General features: G+C 36.2%; 1 long non-coding RNA gene across 1 annotated transcript in view; it reads right to left on the bottom strand.

Moving 5' to 3' along the window:
• Positions 1-2,040: 2,040 nt before the first annotated feature.
• The window catches only part of LOC104086876 (uncharacterized), a 6,209-nt gene continuing 1,587 nt past the window's right edge, over positions 2,041-6,662 (bottom strand). Inside the window, exons 1-2 of the long non-coding RNA XR_011412763.1 lie at positions 5,745-6,662; positions 2,041-2,357 (exon numbers count right to left, since the gene is read on the bottom strand). The exon at positions 5,745-6,662 is cut by the window's right edge and continues 1,587 nt beyond it. This is a non-coding gene — a long non-coding RNA (uncharacterized lncRNA). The remainder of the gene's footprint in view (positions 2,358-5,744) is intronic.

The following is a 6,662-nucleotide window of genomic DNA, read 5'->3' as shown; positions in this document are numbered from 1 at the left end:
AAATGTTAGAATTTATTAAGGATAGAGTGAGGGCAAAAATTAAGGGTTGGAAAAATAATTTTCTAAGTCCATCCGAAAAAGAGGTGATGCTTAAATCTGTCTTATCCGCGATTCCGACTTATGATTTATCTTGCTTTCAATTTCCGGATAGCCTATGCAAAGAGATTACTACTATTTTTTCTGATTTCTGGTGGGGGCGAAATGAGGACAGGAGGAAAATGCATTTTGAAAAAATGGGAGAATCTTTGCTTAGTAAAATCAAAAGGTGGTATTGGGTTTAGAGATTTAAAATCTTTTAACCAAGTTTTGTTAGCTAAACTTGCTTGGAGAATTTTAACTCAACAAGATTCTATTACTCTTTAAAATTCTCAAAAGTAAGTACTTTCAAAATAATTCTTTCCTTAAAGCTAATGTTTCATCATCTAATTCTTGGATTTGGAAAAGTATTATTTGGGGAAGAGAGCTATTGCAAAAAGGGATTCGATGGAGGGTAGGAACAGGTGAAAATATTAAGGTATGAATTGATCCTTTGATTCCTAATTCTAGCGAATTTAGACCCCAACATTATCATACGCAAGTGAATATAGAGTTGCAAGTTAATGCCCTTATTGATCAACAGACGCATACTTGGAAGTTGCACGATCTTCAGAATTTATTTTGTATTGATGATATTCATGCAATTTTATCTGTCTCCATCTCTACTACGGGCTCTTTGGATAGAATTATTTGGCATCACTCTAAATCTTGTAATTATGAGGTTAAATCGAGTTATCATTTAGCTAAGAAAATTGCAAGAGATAGGGAGGTTAACAATGCTAGACCACAATCTAGTCATCACTCTTTTTCAAAAGCTTTTTGGGAGTTCTAATTATGGTCTCTAAACATTAAGAACAAATATAAACGTTTTATTAGGAAATGTATTTTGAATGTGCTACCTGTTAATTGTACTATTTCTAAACGTTTAGGTCATGTATGTGATGTATGTAAGGTTTGTGGCTTAGAAAATGAAACTATTGATTATATGCTCTTTAGATCTCATAAATCTCAGGTAGTTTGGAAATTAAGTCCTATTGAAAATACTTTAGATTTTGTTGCGTGGTGGTATGATGTTTTTATTAATGCTAATAAATATCCTGAATCTATTGAAATTGTTAAACTAAGTATTTCAATCATGTGGCAAATTTGGAAGGTTAGAAATTTATTGAATTTTAATGGGGATATATGTGAACCTAATGAAATTGTAAACAAAGCACTTTTTGATTTTCATGAATATAAAAAATCTATGTTTACTATCTTTTCTCCTTCCCACATGTCTGACTGTTCTGATAATAAAAACATTACTGTGGCACAAGATGGTGTTATTATGTTTGCAGATGTTGGGTTACAATTGGAAAAGAAGATGGTAAGCATTGGAGTGGCGGCTATGGATAGGTGTGGTCATTTGCTTCAAGCTTTTAGCACCCCAATTCAATTTGTTAGAAAAGCCATTACTGCTGAAGCACTAGCAATTCGTGAAGCTTTGAAAAAAGCTATAGAAAATGGATGGTCAAAGGTGCATATTCTATCAGATGCAAAAAAAGTGGTGGATATGATAAGAAAAATGATAGTGATCTTGGAATATAAATATTGCATATATTCCTAGATCTTGGAATGTCTTAGCACATAATTTAGTCAAGTTTTCTATCTCGCTATTACATAGAATTACTCGGGTTTTACTTTTCCTAGTTGGATTGTAAACGATGTTACTGCATCATTTGACTCTTTGAGAGCTATTATTATCTAATATAGTACAGTTGTTTGTCGGGGAAAAAAGAAATAGCGCCTATTTTTTTCCCTTTCTTGTTTGCGAGAAAAAAAGTAATTGAATTAAACAATTAACAGAAGGCATAAACTTTTAGAACCAATCCATTCCTATATGCTGATTATACGTCAGCAATTCTTTACCTATTAACAATTCAAATTGAATAACATTCTCAAATCAAGATGTTGAAGAAGATACCTAAGCCAATGGAATTGGTTAATATGGGACGGACCAAGTACTTGTTTAAATACTGATACATTTGATAGACATTTGTAATGTACCCTTCAGTTTACAAATATCTCAAGATTGGATATCATTCTAAATATGTTCAAAACAAAGATAATGAATATTCATCCAAGAGGCAGAAGGAAACAATTTACTGTGGCTGAAATATATGGCGTAAAACAAAATTAGACAAGGGGACAAACTAAACATTATCTGGCCAGAATTCCCTAAAAAATGCTCGCTCAAATTCTTTCTCTTGCATGCGCTTCTCAAACTCTAGTACTTTCTTCATCTTTTTAGAGATTTCCTTTGTCTTCTGTACATCAGACGCCTGAACAAATAGTACCATCGTAAGCAGCGCAATAGGCAAAAGGAAAAGTATAGGCCGATATGCGAAAACATCATACCTCAAGCAGAGACGTATAGCCACATTAACAAACTCACTACGTAGTCGGACCTAAAACAAAGAGAAACAGCACCAATTTGATGATGAATCCTACCGACACAAATCAAAAATATGATAACCATACTTCATCTTCAAATTATCTAATGGCCAATAAAAACGTGCAATTGCTTGGAAATTGACCAATGCAATTTCTCTGCTTTCAACTTTTTACTTTTACCTGTATTGCATCATATAGGTGGACAAAGTAACTAATTCGCACATCATCAAACTACACGGGGTAGGGATGGTCCAGTAATTCATAGACAAATCAGCACTCAATTTCCTTCAATCCTGTGAAAGAAACCACTTGATCCAAACCCCCAATCTCCCTATGCACAAGGCATACTCTGCTTTACTGAAAGTACTTTTCTCATTTTCTTCTCAACTCACATGTTATATAGAGAGCCACAATCCAATGAACATCGCGATGGAGATTGCAGAGAAAGTCTCAGGCAGTTTCAATGGAAAGAAACATTTTTGGGGACCGCTCTTAGAAGATCAGTACAACAGCTTTAGAAAATATACAATGTATCTTCTTTTTTTAATTCCTTTTTTGGTATATATAAGAATCCAGATAATGTATTTTAGTAATTATTCGCAAAACTTACATAAAAGGTACTAAGGGATTGTTCAGTTACCAATCCCGATGTGGAATCTTGGTATAATTTTATACCGCATTCAATGTGGAATAATAATCTAAGGATTAGCTATCCTCGGATAAAAAGGTAAAATAACAACACTGCTCTTTTGCAAAGACCTTTTTAGCTTTCTCAAAGAAGGTCAAGGTTAAACTGGGAAACCGAAGTTTATCCAGTTTTAAAACCAAACACATATTTAAGATTATACGCCACATATCTAATTTTTCATGCAAAGAACCAAACAAATCTAAGCACTCAATAATCCAGGGATCAGTACGGATTGCTATTGTTGTGCTCTCTACTTTGAAAATGTTTCAACGTCTTTAAGTTTTAATATGCACATGAATATTAAGTTATAGCCTTCCAATGATTTTAATACGTCTCTATGATTTTCAATGACACAATGCATATTTTATGAAATGAAAGAAAGAATATGATATATTGCCATTGAGCTAAGCATGAAGATTATGATGAATGGCCAAAAATGCCAACGAAAAGAAAGATTTTATGAATGCTATGAAGAAATGATTTTTGGGAGTATTGTTAAGTATCGAGAAGGTGAAAGTCCAAAGAAGCATTCACCCGAAACTACACGTGCCGGTGTAAGTAAGACGTTGGGTTCGAGTCCCAATGCATCCGGGTAAGACGATGTGTTAGAGTCCCAGTCGCACCAAACCCAAATTGATCACCCTCACTGGGACAGGAATGCTAACTTAAGTTCACGTCGATCCACACAATATTGTGGTGAGACGGCTTAGACGATCGGACCGAGATAGGACGCCATGCCGCGCACATCCAAGGCAGTTTGGTTCACTTGAAGGCACATCAAAGGCCGATAGCCAAGGAAGTCCATCGATTGTCTAGTTTGGGATCAGGCTCGCGGATTCTAGCGAGGGGAGGGTGATTGTGCAAAATAGAGCCGACCCTTTACTGGTAGTAGAAGTTGAGGAGAAATCGTATGATATCCATTCTTGGCGCAACTGAAGGAAGGAATTCATAAACACAAGACTACGGCTTTTTCTCTTGGTGTGAATGATGGTACGTTAAGGTACCAAGGGTGATTGTGTGCCCCTTATGTAGACGGCCTTAGAGAGAGAATCATGACTGAGGCTCGCAATTCCAGGCATTTCATACTTCCAGGTTCTACGAAGACATGAAAAAGGAACATAGCCGACTTTGAGCCTACGTGTCCAAATTGTCAGCAAGTGAAGGCCGAGCACCAGAAGCGCGGTGGGATGGCACAGAACATAAAGATTCTAATGTGAAAATAGAAAATGATCAATATGGACTTTGTGGTAGGTCTACCTCGCACGCCTTGCAAGTTTGACTCGATGTGGGTGATTGTAGACCGACTTATCAAGCCTACGCCTGCTTTCATACATCAAGACAATTCATGCCTAGGTTCCAACTTAACTATTGAATATTTTAATGATATATGTTTTTAAAAGTAACTAAACAAAGAGTAGAATTAAAAGGGTAAATTAGTCAGATCGTAATTCGTTTACATTAATGATAAATAGGTTAAAAGAAGTGTTACTAGAAACTCAAAATAAGGGAAGTCAGCGTTATGAAGCCATAAGCGTAATATTGTAAACAACAATAGAAGTCATTGTTATGAAGCCATTTAAACCACAATCAGTGTTATGAAGCCAAACGTGAGGGGATATCTCTAAAATTTTCCCTAAAAAATTTCATCAAAAGAATTTTGCCACTTTATTTTGGCTTCTCACTCTCCCAAAGAGAGTAAAATACATTCTTTCTGGCACATTGGAGCTTGGGGGGGGGGAATTAATTCCACTCTGAAATAGTTTAGAGGGGGTAATAAGATCCTCACAAAGATGAGCTTTGTAACTGAAAATCCGTCCTTAGTTTAGGAGGGGCTTTATGCCTTTTCCCTATTTTTTACTTTCTCACATGGACCGGGACAAAGTATGCAATGATATAAGTGGAGGAAAAAAAAGCAAAGCAACTTTCATATAACTGTAAAACTGGATTCTACAAAAAAATTATTCTAGCCTTGTCGAAAAGCCTCCAAAAGTATGGGTCACAGAATCTATTATCTCACCAGTGCAAAGATAAGTTCTATGGAATTGTATTAAAGCATTATAGCATCTCATGTTAAATATTCCAAAATATTCATTGCTTAAAGCTTATGTTAAGAGAACTTCTTAATTGGTGCTTTACATAACCACACCTTAAAGGGTCAAATTTCAAGAAATCTAGGTGGATCTTCCATACTATTTTCTATGGCCATCAACTTTCTCCAAACCCAGACATTAGATCAGCTCTATTTCAGCCAAAGGACCGTTAGCTATTCCCTTTCCCTATTGTAGGTTAATAAAACTTTTTCCTACATCACTTTCCCTCCCGCCAAAGCACATGTCCTTTAGCAAAGTTCAAAATTGTTGCACTTACAAACATCAAGCACTTTTTGTCACATGTGGCAACTGTATCTATCCCTGTCACTGAAGAGAATGGAAGGATCATATGTATAGGTTATTTATGTTTGGAATTCGTAAAGGCATGTTAAATTTCTACTTAAGCCTGCCAACCCAAACTACAGAGCAAAATGCATTAAATAGCATCAATTTTGAAACAAATGCTATAATACGCATTCAGAGCAATGGAAACTTACTTTTTCTTTCTCCCCATCTTTTACAATCCTCCCGCCCAAGGAAAGCCCGGAACTTTTATGGTGCTCTGCTGCCTTCTTTGACTTCTCTGCTCCCAAGCCTCTCTTATTTTTCTTGATATAAGTTGGCACAGGTTCCAATCTGCCCTGTTAAGGCCACAAGCATATCAGAAACAACTTCACATTGCAACACAATGCAACTAGGGATTCCAAAAGTAAAGACAAATTACCTACATCACATTTTGATAGAAGAATCAAATGACCATAATGTTGGCTTGCAGCTTGGCTAGCCATTCTTTTTAAAGGTTGTTAGTGGCCAAATCTCTCTTGAAGGGTGAGCAGGGTGAGTGTAACAATCGGACCAGTCGTTTTGAGCTCTAGCATTACATTCGGTAGATTGAGCAGTGTTGTCAAAGGCTCGTTTAAGGCGCGCTTAAACCCTGAAGCTCAAAAAAGCTCAAGGAGGGCGCTTCGCCTCGCTTTAGTTGCACTTCAGTGTAAGGCAAGGCACTAAGGCATGCGCCTCATCGCCCATGCGTTCTCTCTTGAATCAAGAGGCACTAAAAAACAATTATAATCAGAAATAAGTGTATTACCTGCTAAGGGAAACATTATAAATGAATTTGTTACTTTGTTCTTAAAATACATATAAATTTTTATTTATTTCCTTCATTGCGCCTTTTTTAACTCACACTTTCTGTGCGCTTTGCGCTTAAAGCCCAAATAGACCTAGAGCGCTTTTTAGAGTTTTTCGCCTTTGACAACACTGAGATTGAGATCTTGAGTAGCTTCATATGATGCAATATGACTTGAGTATATGGTTGGTTTTGACTTTCGACAGGTTCGGGATTGATTTGGAAGAGTGATTCTCAATTTGGAAGCTTTAAGTTGGAAGAGTTGACCAAGGTTTGACTTTTGAGT

This window comes from Nicotiana tomentosiformis, chromosome 1 (genome assembly GCF_000390325.3).
Source record: "Nicotiana tomentosiformis chromosome 1, ASM39032v3, whole genome shotgun sequence".
Taxonomy (NCBI): domain Eukaryota; kingdom Viridiplantae; phylum Streptophyta; class Magnoliopsida; order Solanales; family Solanaceae; genus Nicotiana; species Nicotiana tomentosiformis.
This window is presented reverse-complemented; position numbering and strand designations above follow the sequence as displayed.